The sequence below is a fragment of the Equus quagga genome, chromosome 10, assembly GCF_021613505.1.
Source record: "Equus quagga isolate Etosha38 chromosome 10, UCLA_HA_Equagga_1.0, whole genome shotgun sequence".
Taxonomy (NCBI): Eukaryota; Metazoa; Chordata; class Mammalia; order Perissodactyla; family Equidae; genus Equus; species Equus quagga.
In genome coordinates this window covers 79,375,055-79,394,744 of record NC_060276.1, presented here as the reverse complement: position 1 = coordinate 79,394,744, position 19,690 = coordinate 79,375,055, and the positions used below count along the sequence as shown (strand labels likewise).

Genomic DNA, 19,690 nt, shown 5'->3' with positions numbered 1-19,690 from the left:
AATCATGTCTGAACACAGACAAAATATACACATTGTCAAACCACTAAAATTAACCAAACATCCCCTATCCTAATTAATATGAGTGGCTGCTTTTTTTTTAACCAATTACAGCTTAAGCCTCTCTCTAGTCTGTCCTCTCTATACAGAAGATGTATTAGCATACCCATTCATAAAATTATCCCCACTTCTGGATGGTATTCAATCTAGAGCAAAACCTCGCTTCCTTAAACAGCCTCACATCACCTACTACAAGCCCAAAGCATCTGATACATCGTCCCTCTTACTGAGATACTCCACAGTTCCATCTGCTGTGCATTCCCCCTCACTGGCAAATTTCTCAACTCAGGGCAGGTTCAGCTCCTGGTTTTTGGCTGCAGTGGCACTGACACTTTGAAGAACCTTAAAACACATATAGTAAGGTGCTGCTATGTATTCTATACTTCTGTTAATGCTTTTTAATATTCACAAATTCAGACAGAAACTGGCAGCCCAAACTTTTTTGGCTTGCAGACACAACATGGGGTGTGTGTGTGTATGTGTGTTAATGTGATTGGTTTGGGGTGGACATGTCTTCTGCAGGTCCTACGCTCATTATCACTTGTATCCTCCTGCTTTGTTCGCTCATTCATTCAACAAACATTTATTGACCACCTACTGTGTACCAGGATGGGGATGCGGCAGTGAACACAGATATAAATTCCTGCCATCATGAAGCTGACATTCTAACAAGGAAGGCAGACAATAACCAAATATGTCAGGGAGTGAGTGACATATTTTCTTCTCTGAAGAAAGATAAAGCAAAGTAAAAGGATAGAGAGTTGAGGGGGGAGGCTATTTTAGTTGGAGTGGTCAGAGGAAGGCCTCTCTGAGAAGGTGACATTTGAGCTTGGAAGACCTGCTCGGAAGAAGCCAGGGCATAAGCCATTGGGGGATCTCAAGGAAAAGGGTTCCAGACAGAGGGAATAGCCAGTGTAAAGGCTCCGATACGCGTGGCATCTAGAAGGAAGACCAGTGTGGCTCTAGGGAAGTGAGTGATGGGAAGCATCGTAGGAGTTGAGGTCAGAGAGTCAGACGTGGTCCAGATCGGAGGCTTTTATTCTGAGTAAGATAGGAACTACCAAAGGGTATTACACAGAGGAGATGTGAGCCTAGGCCTCTCTAGCTGCTTGTGGAGAGTGGGTAGGAAGGGCTAGCCTGGAGGCCAGGAAAGTCTGAGGAGGCTGCTGCTGCCTTCTTCCAGGCAGGACACAAGTTACCTGCCAGGACTCTGGAAAGAGTCCTTAATAGATTTAGGTACGCATGGGGTGGGGATACAAGGCATTGTTAAAGGGATAAAGAACTAGGGGCCTGAGGTGAGTTAGAGCCTCACCCTTGATGCTTGAAGTTTTTGTCTGTACTATTATTATTGTTGTTGTGTTTTCATTGTCTGTTTTTCAACCATCGGCATGTATTTCTACAATTAAAAATAAGCAGCCTAGTTTCAGTGGGCACGCTCCCCCTTCGCAACCTTAGCAACTAGGGGCACCTGGCCAAGCCCTGCACGCCAATCGCAGTGAGGCCTCGCCCAACTAGTCCTGGTATGCCTGGGGCTTCCCGGGTTTTAGTACTGAAAGGCCCACGTCCCGGACGAACTGGGACGGTTGGTCCCCCTCCGTGAGCAAACTTGCTCCTCCGCCCGGAGGGGAGAAGGCGGGGCCGATGGGCCCCACCCCAGCGCGCAGGGCCTTCAGCCATTGACCGAGAGCAGGACAGAGCACCCGGGCGAGCTCTGCCGGGCAACCCTAGCCCGATTCTCAGCCGCCGCTGCCCAGAGCCTCTCAGCCTCAGGCCCCTCCCCGGCACTGCCTTTCCTGGACCCGCTTCTTCCTGGAAAATCAAGGTGTGTGACTCTGTGTAAACGGATAACTTAGGGGAGGGAGCATTATTACTGTGTCCTGGAGATTGTGTGCAGGTCTAACTGCAAGTGATTATATGACTGGGTATGACTGTACATGGCTGATTGTGCGTGACCGAATGGGCTTGTGGGGACTGTCACTTCTTGTCTGTGGTTGCAGGAGAGGGTGTGTGTCTGTGTGACGTGTGACCACGTGTAGCTGGGATCTAGTGCCGCAAGTTATGGTGATTCTGTGAATGTCAGTCGAGACTTAACATGAAAGAGTGGCCATTAGTGAGTGTGTCTGTTTCTGGGACAACGGGGGTGTGTGTGTGTATGAGACTGTGTGAGAACATGCCTGCATAGGATTGCTTCTGTCTTTGGAATTGGCTTTCTTGTGGCCAAAAAGTGTTTCTGCGTGTCCCTGGATCTTTCTGGGCTTGTGTGTGACTCTTGAGTAGTAACGAGGCCCATAGGTTCTGGAGTCAGACAGACTGGCCTGAGTACAAATCCTGGCTCTGGTTACTTACTGGCCAGGTAACCTTGGACAAAGTATTGAACCTCTGTGTTCCTCCTCAGTTTCCTTGTCTGCAAAATACAAATCTATCTGGTGCTCAGCACAGTGCCCCGCCTTCAAGAAGCACTGGGTAAACATCGGCTCATATTAACATGTGTCTATATCTGCAGGAGTGTGCACCTGTGATTCTGTCTGCATTTCAGAGATCATGCATCTATGTGTGGCTCTCATGGGTTTCATCAGTTCAAGAAATATTAATTTGGCACCTACTAGATACCAGGCACAGCAGTAGACACTGTATATGCAGTTATGAAAAGAACAAACCAGCCACAGCCCCTGCCTTCATTCAACTGCCACCTTCAGGATCTGACCACATGGACCACCTTTAACACTAGAGATATATTTGCTGACATGCAAAATTGCATGGGCACAAATGTATTGCAGGAAAGGGTCAGAGATGATTTAAATCAATGGGTGACTAACTACACCCGTTATAGTCCATCCTCATTATGCCCTTTAGACCTCTTGGAGCCAGTAATTTCTCACCTTTACTGTATTTTTTGACTCTCTATTCTGTTCCATTGATCTATTTTTTTGATCTTGATTCCAGTACCATGCTGTTTTGATTACTGAAACTTTATAACAAGCCTTGAAATCAGGTAGTGTTAGGCCCTCCAACTTAGTTCTTCTCTTACAACATTGTTTTGGCAAGTCTAGGTCCTTTGCATTCCATATGAATTTTATAATCAGCTTGTCAACTTTCACCCAAAAAAGCCTCCTGATATTTTGATTGGGATTTTATTGCATCTATAGATTAATTTGAGGAGAACTGACATCACAACAACATTGAGTATTCCAACCCATGAACATGGTATATCTCTCCATTTATGTAGATCTTTAATTTCTCTCAGCAATATTTTGCTTTTCAGTGTAAAGGACTTGCAAGTCTTTTGCTAAATTTTTCCCTAAGTATTTCATCTTTTTTATGGCATTATATTTTTAATTTCAATTTGACTATTCATTGATAGTGTATAGAAATACAATTGATTTTTTCTATTAAACGTGTATCCCATAATTTAGCTAAACTCACTTATTAGTTCTAGTAGCTTTTTTTTTAGATTCCATAGGATTTTCTACATAGATAATCATGTTGTGTGCAAGTAAATACAGTTTTACTTCTTCCTTCCCAATCAGTCTAACTTTTATTTATTTTTCTTGCCTTATTGCCCTGGCTAGACCCCCAAGTGCAATGTTAAACAGAAATGGTGGGAGTAGGCATCCTTGCCTTTTTCCTGATCTTAGGGTGAACACACTCTGTCTTTTACCTTTAAGAATGAAATTAGCTGTAGTTTTATGTAGCTGCCCTTTGTCAGGTTGAGGAAGCCCTCAAATTCCTAATTTTCTTTTCTTTTCTTTTCTTTTTTTTGAAGAAGATTAGCCCTGAGCTAACATCTGCCACCAATCCTCCTCTTTTTGCTGAGGAAGACTGGCCCTGAGCTAACATCCATGCCCATCTTCCTCTACTTTATATGTGCGACGCCTACCACAGCGTGGCTTGCCACGCGGTGCCATGTCCGCACCTGGGGTCCAAACCAGCAAACCCTGGGCCGCCGAAGCAGAACGTGCGAACTTAACCACTGCACTGCCAGGCCAACCCCCCTAATTTTCTAAGAGATTATTTTTTTGCTTCCTTTTTTTTAATCAGAAATGGATGTTGGATTTTATCAAATGCTTTACTGGCATCAATTAAGATGATCACATGATTTTTCTTTATTAGTATGTTAATATGGTGAATTACATTGATTGGTTCTCAAGTGTTAAACCAACCTTGCATTCCTAAGATTAAACGCCACTTGGGGGCTGGCCCCGTGGCCAAGCGGTTAAGTTCACGCGCCCCGCTGCAGGCAGCCCAGTGTTTCGTCGGTTCAAATCCTGGGCGCGGACATGGCACTGCTCATCAAACCACGCTGAGGCAGCATCCCACATGCCACAACTAGAACGACCCACAACGAAGAATATACAACTATGTACCAGGGGGCTTTGGGGAGAAAAAGGAAAAAATAAAATCTTTAAAAAAAAAAAAACACCACTTGATCATGATGTATTATCCTTTTTATATATTGTGTTGGATTGGATTTGCTCGAGTTTTGTTAAAAACTCGTGTATCTATGAGCAATATTTGATCTGTAATTTTCTTTTCTTGTAATATCTTTGATTTTTTAAAATAGACTTTATTTTTTGGAGCAATTTTAGATTCATAGCAAAATTGAGCAGAAGGTACAGAGATTTCCTGTATACCCCCTTCCCCCACACATGCATAGCCTCCCCCATTATCAACATCCTGCGCCAGAGTGGTACATTTGTTACAGTTGATCAGCCTACATTAATACATCATAATGACCCAAAGTCCATAGTTTACATTAGGGTTCACTCTTGGTGTTGTACATTCTGTGGGTTTGGACAAACGTATAATGACATGTATCCACTACAGTGTCATACAGAGTATTTTCACTGCCCTAAAAATCCGCTGTGCTCTGACTAGTCAACCCTCCCTTCCTTCCCCTAATCCCTGGCAACCACTGTTCTTTTTACTGTCTCCATAGTTTTGCCTTTTCCAGAATGTCATATAGTTGGAACGATACAGTATGTAGCCTGTTCAGATCAGCTTCTTTCACTTTGTAACACGCATTTAAGGTTCCTCTATGTCTTTCCATGGCTTGATAGCTCATTTCTATTTAGCACTGAATAGTATTCCATTGTCTGGATGTACCACAGTTTATTTATCCATTCACCTACTGAAGGACATCTTGGTTGCTTCCATGTTTTGGCAATTGTGAATAAAGCTGCTCCGAATATCCATGTGCAGATTTTTGTGTGGACATAGTTTTCAAATTCCTTTGGGTAAATACCAAGGAGTGTGATTGCTGGATGGTATGGTAAGAGTATGTTTAGTTTTGTAAGAAACTACCAAACTGTCTTCCAAAGTGGCTGTACCATTTTGCATTCCACCAGCAATAAATGACAGTTCCTGTTACTCCACACCCTAGTCAGCATTTGGTGTTGTCAGTGTTCTGAATTTTGGCCATTGTGATAGGTATGTAGTGGTATCTCACTGTTTTCATTTGCATTTCCCTAATGACATAGGATGTGGAGCATCTTTTCATATGCTTATTTGCCATCCATATATCTCCTTTGGTGAGATGTCTGTCAAGGTTTTTGGCCCATTTTTTAATTGGGTTGTTCATTTTCTTACTATTGAGTTTTAAGACTTCTTTGTATATTTTGGATAACAGTCCTTTATCAGATATGTCTTTTTCAAATATTTCCTCCCAGTTTGTGACTGGTCTTTTCATTCTCCTGACAGGGTCTTTCACAGAGCAGAAATTTTTAATTTCAATGAAGTCCAGCTTATCAATTCTTTTTTTCATGGATCATGCCTTTGGTGTTGTATCTAAAAAGTCATTGCCAGACCCAAGCTCATCTAGATTTTCTCCTATAGTATCTTCTAGGAGTTGTATAGTTTCACATTTTACATTTGAGTCTGTGATCCACTCTGAGTTAATTTTTCTGAAGAGTAAGGTCTGTGTCTAGATTCCTTTTTTGGCATGTGGATGTCCAGCTATTCCAGCACCATTTATTTTATTGTGATAAGAATACTTAACATAAGATCTACCCTGTTAACAAATTTTTAAGCGTACAATTCATTGTTGTTGACGACACAGGTGCACTGTTGCACAGCAGCTCCCTAGAGCTTATTCATCTGTTTGACTGAAACTTTGTGCATATCGATTAGTAACTCCTCATTTCCCCCTCACTTCAGCCCCTGGCAACCATGATTCCATTCTTTTAATTCTAAGAATTTGGCTATTTTAGATACCTTATATGAGTGGACTCATGCAATATTTGTCTTTCTATGACTGGCTTATTTCACTTGGCATGATGTCCTTAAGGTTCATCCATGTTGTCGAATATTGCAGAATTTCCTTCTTTTTTAAAGGCTTGATAGTATTCCATCTTATGTGTATACCACATTTTCTTTATCCATTCATCTGTTCATGGACATTTAGATTGTTTCCACATCTTGGCTATTGTGAATAGTGCTGCAATGAACATGAATGCTAATATCTCTCTGAGATCCTGATTTCAATTCTTTTGGATAAATAACCAGTCGTGAGATTGTTGGATCATATCATAGTTCTATTTTTACTTTTTCGAGGCACCTCCATACTGTTTTCCATAGGGGCCGCACCATTTTACATTCCCACCAACAGTGTGCAAGGGTTCTAATTACTCCATATCCTTGCCAACACTTGTTGTCTCTCTCTTTTTTTTTTTTTGATAATAGCCATCCTGACAGGTGTCAGCATCTGTTGAAAAGATTATCTTTGCTCCATTATATTACCCTTGCTCCTTTGTCAAAGATCAGTTGCTTATGTTTATGTGGGTCTATTTCTGGGCTCTCCTTTCTGTTCCATTGATATATTTGTTTATTCTTCTGACAATACCACACTGTCTTAATTACTGTAGCTTTATAGTAGGTCTTGAAGTCAGGGAGTGTCATTTTTCCAATTCTGTTCTTCTCCTTCAATATTGTGTTGACTATTCTGGATCTTTTGCCTCTCCATTATACATTTTAGAATGTTTGTTTATATCCACAAAATGTCTTGCTGAGATTTCTTGGGGTTTGATATCAGGATCAGGATGATGCTGAACTCATAGAATATGTTAGGAAGTGTTCCCTCCTTGTGGTAGGCAGAATTCTAAGATGGCTCCCAAGATTCTAAGCCCCTGGTATACACATACCTTCTCCTAGTTATTTAATTAAACATGATTCTAGTTACTGCCATGAAGGGGATTTTGCAGATGTAATTAAAGTCCAAAATCAGAAGGACAAGAAGTATTTGTCATACACTGCTGGCTTGAAGACAGAGGGGGACCATATGGCAAAGAATGCAGGTGACCTCTAGGCAATGAGAGCAGCCCCCAGCTGATAGCCAGCAAGGAAGCGGGATCCTTGGTCCTACAGCTGCAAGAAAGTGAATTTTTTCAACAGCAAGAGTGAGCTTAGAACAATATTTTTACCCAGAACCTCCAGACAAGAATTTAACCTGGCCATCACGTTGATTTCAGCCTTGTTATGTCTTCAGCAGAGAACTCAGTCATGTCATGCTAGACTTCTGACCTACAGAAACTGAGATAATAAATGGATATTGATTTAAGCCACTAAGTTTGTAGTAGTTTATTATGCAGCAATAGAAAATTAATACATTCCTCCTCTATATCCTGAAAGAGTTTGTGTACAACTGCTATTATTTCTCTTAACTGTTTGGTCAAATTCACCAGTGAAGCCATCTGGGCATGGGGTTTTCTTTATGGGAAGGTTTTTAACTGTGAAATAAATTTCTTTAAAGACATATGGCTGTTCAGGTTGTCTTTGAATAAAGCAGATCATCCTCCATAACATGGGTGGGCCTCCTCCAATCAGTTGAAGGACTGAATGGAACAGCCTGACCTCCCCTGAGCAAGAAGGAATTCTGCCATCACACAGCCTTCAAACTTGAACTTCAACATCAGCTCTTCCCTGGATCTCCAGCCTGCCAGCGCCCCCTGCAGATTTTAGACTTGCTAGCCTCCATAATCATGTAAGTCAATTCCTTAAAATAAATCTCTCTCTAATATATACACATCCTATTCATTCTGTTTCTTTGGAGAACCCTGATGAATACAGTTGGACATAAACCCCACAAAAATTCAGGAGCCTGTCACCTCAATGAAGTTTCTAGGAGTTAAATGCTTTGGAGCATATTGAAAAATTCCCTCCAAGATGAAAGACAAGTTGCTACACTTCACACCTCCCACATACAAAGAGGTATAACCCCTGTTCTGCTATGGTCTGAATGTTTGTGTACCCCACCCTAAATTCATGTGTTGAAATCCTAATGCCCAAGGTGAAGGTATTAGGAGGTGCTTTGGAATGCACTTAGGTCATAAGGGTGGAGCCCTCGTGAATGGGATTACTGCTCTTACGAAAGAGACCCCTCATGCCTTCTGCTATGTGGGATTACGGTAAGAAGACAGCTGTCAACGAGGAAGCAAGCCCTCATCAGACACCGAATCTGCCGGCGCCATGATCTTGGGCTTCCAAGCCTCCAGAATTGTGAGAGATAAGTGTCTGTTGTTTAGAAGCCACCCAGTCTCTGATATTTTGTTGTAGCGGCCCAGACGGGCTGAGACACCTTGGTAGGCTTCTTTGGATTTTGGAGGCAGCATTTGAGTGTGCTACTTTGAACCAATCAAAGGTTTCCAGTTTTGAGTGGAACTAGAACCAACCAAAGCTCTGCAGTTCAGACCGCAGTACAAGGCGCTCTTCAACCAGGACCTTGTGACCCGGTAGACCCGATGATACTTGAAGTGTCTGTGACAAATTAGAGTGCTGTATGAAGCTGCTAGCAAGCATCAATGAGAGAATCACAGCGTAAGCCTCTAGGATTTTAGAGCACGTGTGCACCCTCTTTTGCAGATAACTATTCCCCTTTTGAGAAACAGCTTCTGGCTGACTACTGGGCCTTAGTAGAGACTGAACACCTAACCATGAGACATCAGGTGACCATAAAGCCTGAGATTCCCAATGTGGGTATCTTGTTTGACGCACATAGCCATAAGATTGGGCATGCATAGCAGCAATCTATTATCAAATGAAAATGGAATAGAAGAGACCAAGTTGTGCAGGTCTAGACGGTCCAAGTAAGTTTCATGAACAACTTCCTCAGGCTCTTTTGATACCAACTCCTGCTGTATTGCCTCCTCTCCTTCAATCCATGTCTATGGTGTCATGTGGCATTTCTTATGACCAGTTGACTGAGGAAGAAAAGACTCAAGCCTGACTTATATGTGGGTCTGCCTGATATCCTGGTACCATTCGAAAGTGGACAGATGCGCATTACAGCTCTACTCAGGGGGGACCTTGAATGACAGTGGTGAAGGAAAGTCCTCTCCAGTGAGCAGAACACAGAGCAGTATATTTCACTGAGAGATGTCCAAAGTATGGATCTAGTCTAATGTGTGGTCAGGGCCTTGGAAGGAGCAAGACTGGAATGTTAGTGACAAGGAAGCCTAGGGAAGAGAGAGGTGGATATACCTCTGAATGGACACAGACAGCGAAGATATTTGTGTCCCATGTGAATACCCACCCAGAGGCATACACTGCAGAAGAGACTCTTAATAATCAAGTGGACAAAATGATGCTCTCTGTGCGTGCCAGTCAGCCTCTTTCACCAGCCACCCCAGTGTTTGATAAAAGAAACCATGGGTCCATATCTTAGTCTGCTCAGGCTGCCATAACAAAATACCGTAGACCGGGTGGCTTCAACAACAGAAAGTTATTTTTCACATTTCTAGGAAGTTCCACAGTCTGTGTACAGGCTGATCTGATTCCTGGTGAGATCCCTGTTTTTGGCTTGCACACAGCCATCTTCCTGCTGTGTCCTCACATGGTGGAGAGAGAGGCACCTCTCATGTCTCTTCTTATAAAGGCACTAATCCCATCATGAGGGCTCCGCCCTCATGACCTAATCACTTTCCAAAAGCCCCATCTCCAAATACCATCACATTGAGGATTAGGGTTTCAACATATGAATTTTGAGGGACACAATTCAGTCCATAGAAATTTACCTGGGTTCAACAACATGGACTTCTCCTTACTGAGCATGGCATGGTTAATGCTACTGCTGAGTGTCTAATCTGCCACAGGCAGAGACCAAAACTGAGTCCCCAGTATGGCACTATTCCCTGTGGCGACCAACCTGATGCCAGGTTGATTATATTGAACCTCTTCCATCATGGAGGGGGACAGAGATTCATCCTCACAGGAATAGACACATTTTCCGGATATGGTTTTCCCGTCTCCACCCATAAGGCTTGTGCCAGCATCACTACCTGTGGACTCTTCTGCACAGCATTGCATCTGATCCAGAAAATCATTTCACAGCAAAGGAAGTGTAGCAATGGGTCCATGCCTATGAAATTGACTGGTCTTACCACATACCACATCGTCTGGAAGCAGCTGGCCTAATTGAAAGGTGGAATGGCTTTGAAGGTTCAGTTTTGATGCTCACTGGGAAACAATACTTGAAAGGATGGGATTCTGTTTTATAGAATGGAGTATATACTTTGAATCAGAGACCATTATATGGTGCTGTCTCCTCCAAGGTCAGAGTAAATGGGCCCTGAAATCAAGGAGTGACTCTTCTCACTATTACACCCAGTAACCCACTCAAAGAATTTTTGCTTCCCATCATGGCAACTTTGAGCTCTGTTAGTTTGGAAATCTAAGTCGCTGTGATGGTTAATTTTACATTTCAACTTGACTGGGCCATGGGGTGCCCAGAAATTTGGTTAAATATTATTCTGAGTGTGTCTGTGAGAGTATTTCTAGATGAGATTAACATTTGAATTTGTAGACTGAGTAGATTACGTCCCCAGTGTGAGTGGGCCTCATCCAATCTGTTGAAGGCCTAAATAGAACAAAAAGACTGAGTAACAGAATTCACTCTGTCTCTGTCTGACTGACTGTCTTTGAGCTGGAATATCAGTCTTCTCTTGCCTTTGGACTCAGACTCAGACTTGGACTGGAACTACAGCATCAGCTCTGTATACTATATACTATGTACTATATACTATACCATCCCTGCTGACTGTAGATCTTGAGACTTCTTATGCTCCATAATCACATGAACCAATTCCTTGTAAGAGATCTCTTTATATATAAATATATCCTATTGGTTCTATTTCTCTGGAGAACACTGACTAATATAGATTTGGGTACTGGAAGTGGGGTTAGAGGAACAGAATGTTAAGGATGAGTTTTCTGAATTGGTTCTGGAGTTTCTGGACTTAGCTCTCTAATCTGATTAAATTTAAAGATGCTAATGACTATTTCCAGTAGTAAAGAGAATACTGATAGAACATGGCATGATCTAGAAATAGAGATACACAAAATATTTCCATTGTAAGTTGAAATGGGAACATGTGGGAAGACCCTAATGAAGCTGGGGACATTGTTCCCTAAATTCCGATGAGTCTTCTTTGCCAATGGGAGAGGCTTCTACCAGGGGTCACTACAATGGTTCCATTGAATTGGAAGGTAAGATGTTCCAGACATTTTGGGCTCCTATGCCAATGAAACTACAAGCAAAAAGTGGAGGGCAGGAGAGTTAATTTACTGGCTGGAGTGATTGATCTTCATTACCAAGGGGAAATTGGGCTGCCGCTGCACAATGGAGGCAAGGAGGACTATGTCTACAACTCAGAGGATTGTCTTCCATGCCCAAGAGAAAATGTAAATGGAAAGCTACAGCAACCAAAAACAGGCAGATGATTGAGGACTCAGGCCTTTTAGGAAGGAAAGTTTGGGTCACTCCATCAGGTAAAAGAGAGCATCTGATGTTCTGGAAGAAGGCAGGGGGAGTGTGGAATGGATGGTGGAAGAAGGAAGCCATAGATGGCAATTACAGCCTCATGATCAATTACAGAAATGAGTACTATTGCAGCTCTGCCTAATTTTCTTGGCTTGTTATATTTATATATTTATTTGGATATGCTAGCCATTTTCTTTTTCCTTTCCATTTTTATTTTATATACAAATAGTTATTGGAAGTTAATTTCACAATTTAGTCTTTAGACAATAGAATATCAGTAGGCCTGTGGCTAAATTTGAGGAATAATTAATATAGACAGCAATGGATACAATGACTCTTGTGACTGTGTCTCCTCATTTGGGGGAAAGGGTGATAACTTCCTCTCTTATGAGAAAGATAGCTATATCTTGTTAGGTAGAAATAAAGTTGTTTTGTTGTACAGGAATTTAAATGTGTGTAGAAGGGCACACATGGAAGCTGAGTAGTCAAAGGAGTGAACTGTGCCATTTATTGATTTTTGCTTCTTGGCTTCAAATTCTCTCTGAAAACAGATCTGGTCTATTTAAATATTTTTCCTTTGCCAGCTGTCACTGAAGCTTTGCCAGCAGAGGGCACTGGAGACACATGGCAAGAAGGAAAATGGTTTTGCTTCCTGGTTCTGGTGTGCCCACTCAGCAGGTTCCTGCAGCATACACAGCTCTCTCCAATACCAGGGTCCTGAGGCACTCAGAGATTCTTCAGTGCTAGTTCCCACAGTGCATGGTGACCACCTGTACCCAGTGGCCTGCAGCTTCTCCCTGGAATCCGCTATCAGATGGTTTAGTAGCGTTTTGCCTCTGGCTTCTGAAATCCTCCCAACTTTTCCATTCTCCAGTTTTTGCAGTGCATGGCAGCCAGCAGCACCCAGTAGCCAGCAACTTCCCCTGGCACCTTCCCTCAGGTAGTTTTGTAGCGGAGTGCTTGTAATGACACACCTCCCCATGAACAGCTCTATTTGGCACCCTAGAGGGTAGGTTTCTGGCAAGTTCCAGAAAGCAGATTTCCAGCAAGTTTCACCATTCAATGAGCCACCACTATATTCTCTCCCACAAGGACTGAATCCCAGCTCTGTGTTCAGTTCAGGGGAGCAAGATAGGGTCTTCCTTAGGTGCTGTATTTTAGCCATGCTCATGCTTTCCTCTACCTTCTTGAATGTATAGATTGTATTTATAATAGCTGTTTTAATGTCCTTTGTCTATTGGTTCTATCACCTGGGTCATTTTCTATGGATTATTTTTCTCCTCATTGTGGGTTGTATTTTCCTGCTTCTTTACATGTCTGATAACTTTTTATTGGATGCCAGACATCGTAAATTTTACTTTGTTGAGTGCTGAATTTTTTTCTTTTTTGGTACTTAAAAAATTTAGGGGCTGGCCCCATGGCTGAGTGGTTAAGTTCGCACGCTCCGCTGCAGGCGGCCCAGCGTTTCGTCAGTTCGAATCCTGGGCGCGGACATGGCACTGCTCATCAAACCACGCTGAGGCAGCATCCCACATGCCACAACTAGAAGGACCCACAACTAAGAATATACAACTATGTACTGGGGGGCTTTGGGGAGAAAAAGGAAAAAAATAATAAAATCTTTAAAAAAAAATTTAGGGGGGAGCTTTGTTCTGGGACACAGTTAATCAATCTGATCCTTCTGAGGCTTGCTTTTAAGTTCTTTTAGGCAGAACCTGACAACTTTTAGTCCAGGGCTAATTTGACTGATAGGCTAGAGCTCATTTGGTACTAAAGCAATACCCTTCTGAGTTCTCTACTCAATGCCTCATGTGTTAGGAGATTTTTCCACTCAGGCTGGTGTGGAGATGAACTATTCCTGCCTCTGAGGATTTTCCTCCTGATCCTTTTCAGTGGCCTTTCCCTGGCCTCAGGCAGTTTCCTCACATGTGTGTGCTGATCAGTACTCTGTTGAAGACTTGAAGGGAATCTTCTGTAGATCTCCAGAGCTTTCTCTTTGTGCAGTTCCCTCTTCCATAGTACACTGCCGTGTCTGCTGAATTCTAGCTGCTGTGACCTCCACAAACACTCATCTATGTCTTCTAAACTTAGGGAGACAACCAGGCTCCTTTTGAGCCCTCCCCTTCCCCCAACAGCACCTGGAAATTCTCTCCAGGCAATCATACAGTTCACTCATTTGGTTCTCTTCTCTCAGGGATCATGGTCCCATAGTTCCTGTTGTCTAATATCTAGAAACCATTGTTCCATATGTTTTATCTGGTTTTTCAGTTGTTTAAGGCAGGAGAGTATATCTAGTCCTTGTTACTCCATCATGGCTGGAAACAGAAGTCCCCAAACTCTCTTTCTGACCCATCTCTTGGGATGGTGCCTTCTGGAACTCACCCTCAGTCATCAGCAGAATCCCTACATCCTCAACCTCTTCTCTGAGGTTGAGTTCACCTTCTTGCTCCAATGGGCATGTGACTCTTCCTGGACAATACTGAAGCTCTTTCAAGCAGTGAATTCTCTCCCACAACCCTCATACCAGTGATCCAGGACGCATAGGTGTCCTCTTTATACTTCATGCACATCCCCCCCAGACCATGCTCCCTCCCTCCTCAGGAAGTCCCCCAGCTCCTCTGAGGCACAAGCTTCAGGCTATATGGGCTTCTATGCATGTTTGTTACAGTCACCTACCAAGCCCTTCATCACTGCCTTTTGGGTTTTGAGGATATTTTTACTGGCTCACTGTCATTCTCTCCAATACCGCTCTTGTCCAGAATTGTGGTGATTTCAAATTCTACATTGATGGTGGATACACCATCCAACCCTCTGGCCTCTCTGTTCCCTGAGCTCTTCTTCTCCATTGATGTTGTGCCCATCCTCCTTCAGCCACTCACTCTCATCATTATACCCTAACCTTGTGGATAACATTAACTGCATCCTTTCTATAATCTCAATTTCAAGGTTTTCACTCTTTGGCCACCACCACTTCTTCCAGTTCACTCCTGCTTTGTATTAGTCAGGGTTCTCCAGAGAAACAGAACCAATAAAAAAGGGTGTGTGTACACACACACACACACACACACACACACACACACACACACACACATATATATATATATATATTCATATATATGAAGAGATTTATGATAAGGAATTGGCTCACACAATTATGGAGACCAAAAAGTCCCAAGATGTGCAGGGTGACTCGGCAAGCTGGAAAGCTATGGGAGCTGATAGTGTATTTCCAATCTGAACCTGAAGGCCCAAGAACCAGGGGAATTGATGGTATAGTTCCAGTCCGAAGGCTAGCAGGCTCAAGACCCTGGAAAAGTCGATGTTTCAGTTCACATCCAAAGGCAGGAAAAGGCGAATGTCCCAGTTAGAAGACACTGAGGCAGGATGAGTTCTTTCTTACCTGGGGAGAGGGTCAGCCTTTTTGTTCTATTCAGGCCTTCAAAAGATTGGATGAGGCCCGCTCACATTAGGGAGGGCAATCTGCTTTACTCAGTCTATTAGTTCAAATGTTAATCTCATCCAGAAACACTCTCATAGACACACCCAGAATAATGTTTAACCAAATATCTGGGCACCCAAGGCCCAATTAAATTGACACATAAAATTAGCCATCATAGGGGCCCGGCCCCGTGGCCAAGTGGTTAAGTTCACGTGCTCCGCTTCAGCGGCCCAGGGTTTCGCCCGTTTGGATCCTGGGCGACATGGCACTGCTCATCAATGCTGAGGTGGCATCCCACATGCCACAACTAGACGGAACTACAACTAGAATATACAACTGTGTACTGGGGGGCTTTGGGGAGAAGAAAAAACATTCACCATCATAAGTCTACCCCTTGTCAACTTGGCACCCATACACATCTCCTCAAACCATACTTAATCTCCAAATGAAGTCAATAACAAAGTCATAATTCCATCTAACATGATACAACTATCCTACTTACAACTAAAAATGCACGAACCCCTTCCCCAGAAGAGGAGGTAAAGTCTTTGAGTGATGTTTACTCTTCTTCTCAACATCCTGTCACTTAAATACTATGACGTAAAGTTAACAATATTTAAATACTATGATATAAAGTCAGTACATCTTATGTTACATGATAAGGAGATAAGAGAGGGAAGAAAACAAAAATATTTGATACGCACACAAAGATATTCATAACAAAATGTCTTAGTCCATTTGTGCTGCTGTAACAAAAATACTATAGACTGGGTGGTTTGTAAACAATAGATATTCATTTCTCACAGCTCTGGAGGCTAGGAATTCTAAAATCAAGGTGCAGCTACCTGCACCTTGGTGTCTGATGAGAGCTTACTTCCTGGTTTACAGACGTCTGTCTTCTCACTGTGTCCTCGCATGGTGGAAGGTACAAGGGAGCTCTCTGGAGTTTCTTTTCTAAGGACACTAATCCCATTCATGAGGGCTCCACCCTCATGACTTAATCACATCTCCAAAGTCCCACCTCCAAATACCAACATATTGGGGATTAGGATTTCAACATAGGGATTTTGAGGGCACACAAAAATGTAGTCTACAGCACAAAATAAGGAGGAAATACAATTACAGTCCTTGTTTCTGTAACTGGTCACGTGGTGGTAGTTGGCATTTATAACCATTTTCTTCTACTACCTTTTTTTTTTTTAAGATTTTATTTTTTTCCTTTTTCTCCCCAAAGCCCCCCGGTACATAGTTGTATATTCTTAGTTGTGGGTCCTTCTAGTTGTGGCATGTGGGACGCCACCTCAGCGTGGTTTGATGAGCAGTGCCATGTCCGCGCCCAGGATTTGAACCGACGAAACACTGGGCCGCCTGCAGCGGAGTGCGCGAACTTCACCACTCGGCCACGGGGCCAGCCTCATATCTATTTTTTTTTAATTGAGATTCATACTAGTTTACATCATTGTGAAATTTCAGTTGTAAATCATCTTGACTCTCACCACATAAGTGCTCCCCTTCTCCCCCTGTGCCCACTCCCCACCCCCCTTCCCCTGGTAACCACTGAACTGCTTTCTTTGTCCATGTGTTTGTTTATGTTTCACATATGGGTCAAAGCATACGGTGTTTGTCTTTCTCAGTCTGGCTTATTTCACTTAGCATAATACCCTCCAGGTCCATCCATCTTATTGCAAATAGGAGGATGTTGTCTTTTTTATGCCTGAGTAGTATTCTGTTATTTCTACTATCCATTTTTTATTCCCTTTGCCCTCAGCAAGCACCTCAGCTAGTCATGGTTCTTTACCTGGTGGGGTGACCCAAACCTATATTCCTGAGGGGTCTGGGCCATTAGTAGCGCTGCCTGGGTTGAGTTGTCGCAGTTTTCCATTGACCTTAATCACAGGGCATGGTAACACTAAGAGACACCTAAGGGATCTCCTGTATTCCAGACATGCTCTTCCTCACCGCCATTGTGGAGTAGCGGCCCAATTTCCCCTAGGTAGTCAGGATGAGTCACCCCAGCCAGCACAGTAACTCCCTTTTTGCCTGTTGATTCAGAAACATGAGGAGCCCAAAGTGGCTGGGTGGCAGTCTTAACTTCCAGTTCAGTGGAATCACTGTTGTGTCTCCTGTGGAAGCAGTCCTCCCTTTGGAACTAAGATCTCTAGGCCAGCAGAGTACAAAGTCATGAGAACAGGAAGCACCCTATGGCCCAGTCAAGTTGACACATAAAATTAGCCATAACACCCTTCAACCCCTTTAGGACTTAGAATTTATTGACCCTACTACCTCTTCACTGTTTCATACCTCTCTCATGTCCTCACTTCCCTCCTTATTCAGCTTAAATTCTATGGTCCATAATTGTGATTCCTCTGTTTGATTGTCCCTCTCTTACTTTATTTAATTCACTCCACTCCAGCTCCTAATGAAATCATGAATCCAGGCATTGATCACCAATGGTTGCTGCATGCCCAAAAGAGACCCACTGCGTATCACTGGATGTGCATGGCCATATCCTCTCTATGTGTCTGTGTCTGACCATGTGTTTTAGCAGAATTTCTATGGCTGGTTCTGAGTGTTTGTGACCCCAGTCTGCATGCTCCTTTTTTTCTCAGTACTTTTGCTTTTGTGTGTGTACCTGTGTGGCTGTGTCTGCATAGGTCTGGCTTAGTATCACAGTATGTTAGCCTATGTGGGCTCTGCCCATGTCTGTGCTCATGGGCTGTGTCTCTGCATGGCATGTGGGTCTCCATGTGACTTGTGTCTCTGTGAGTGACTGAAGTTCACTATACTGGGTGTCCCTGGGTGACTGTGTCTGCATGTGTCTGTTTGCTGTTGCCATATGTCAGAGTGTGTGTGCCTGAGTCTATGCTTGTGTGCTGTGTGTCTGTGTATATGTGAGTAATGCATGGTCACTGTACATGGGCGTCTCTGGGTAACTCAGGGACTATGCCTGTGCTGGTCTCTTTATATGTGTCTGTGCCTCTGACTGAAAAGAAAGAGAGAGAGATAGCAAGGCTCTGATCTAGTCTTCTCCCCACCTACTCCCAAAGGCCAAGGCTGCCATCTTGAGTCAGAGGATCCACTGGGTGGGAAGCACCTGCCACCTGCACCCAGGGCTTCTCTCCGGATGCAGGGCTTCCCCCAGGGAGGAAAAAAAGGAAAGAAAGAAGGAGGGAAGGAGGTGAGGTGGCCCCTTGGTACCCTCCCTCCACCTCCCTGTTTACCTCCCCTGCCCCTGCTTCTAACCCTGACTTACTCAGCCCTCAAGTCTTAACTTTATGCTGGCCCCATCCCCAGCAGAGTCACTCAAATGCCTTACCTACCTCCTGTACCCACAGCCCTTCCCACCACCACCTGCACCTGCCCTGCTCCAGGAGAGTCACTCCCCTCCCTCTTTTTCCCTTCTTCCTTCTCCCTCTGTGCTACCAGATTGAGCTGAGCTGGAGAGTGTGCCTGGCAAAACCTGAGCCCCAAGCATTTCTGCCCTGATTGGATCCTTGTCACTAACCAAGCTTATTCCAAGCTTGGGACCTTTACACCGTCCTCTGCCTGGAATCCCCAAGATGGATGCACAGCTGGCTCCTTCCAATCATCGTTCCAGTCTCACTTCATGCGTCACCTCAGGGAGGTGACCTGATCACCATCAGTAAGTGCCCACCCGTCTCAGTCCTCTCGACCTCACTCCCTGCTTCATTTTCTTCACGGCATTAATCACCACCTGACATAATGTGCTGATCCATTTGTTCATTGTTTGCTATCCCTGCCAGAATGGCAGCTTCTCTGGGGGCAGGGGTTTATGTCTGTTTTGTTCACCATGATGTCCACAGGACCTCGGACAGTGTAGGTGCTCAATAAGGAATTGGTTAGATGAATTAAAATATCTCCACACTACACCTGGCGGTTCCCACGCTGAGCATACTCCCTGCACCCACCCAGGGCTCCTAGGGACGTCACACCCTGGGGAGGTGGGTAGGAATTTTGCCCAAACCATGCCTGCGCAAATCATCAACATGGAGGTGCTGTCGAGCTGAGAGGAGCCTCTGGTGACCTGGGGTGGGGGGCAGGCCCATAGTCCCTCCAGAGAGGGTTGCCCTGCCTCCCCACCTCCTGGGGCCCTAAAAGTGGCAGAAATGGAGGGGCTCTCTGAATTCCCAGATGCCCACCCTGGCCCTGCGGTGAACAATTGCATTCGTTTATGGTTTATCCTTCCTGTGTTTCTTTTTTGCAACGAACAGATATATATCTATATTCTTATTTCTTCTTTATTATCAAAAGATAGCACTTTATTTCTTTTTTTTTTAAAGATTGGCACCTGAGCTAACATCTGTTGCCAATCTTCTTTTTTTTCTTCTTCTCCCCAAAGCCCCCCAGTACATACTTGTGTATTCTAGTTGTAGGTCCTTCTGGTTGTGCTATGCAGGACGCTGCCCCAGCATGGCTTGATGAGC

General features: G+C 43.8%; 1 long non-coding RNA gene across 1 annotated transcript; it reads left to right on the top strand.

Moving 5' to 3' along the window:
• The first annotated feature begins 1,717 nt into the window (after positions 1–1,717).
• Positions 1,718–19,671, top strand: LOC124246175 (uncharacterized). The gene is made up of 3 exons (XR_006890409.1): positions 1,718–1,879; positions 18,672–18,888; positions 19,634–19,671. It is a non-coding gene; the product is annotated as an uncharacterized LOC124246175 (long non-coding RNA).
• The last annotated feature ends 19 nt before the right edge of the window (positions 19,672–19,690 follow it).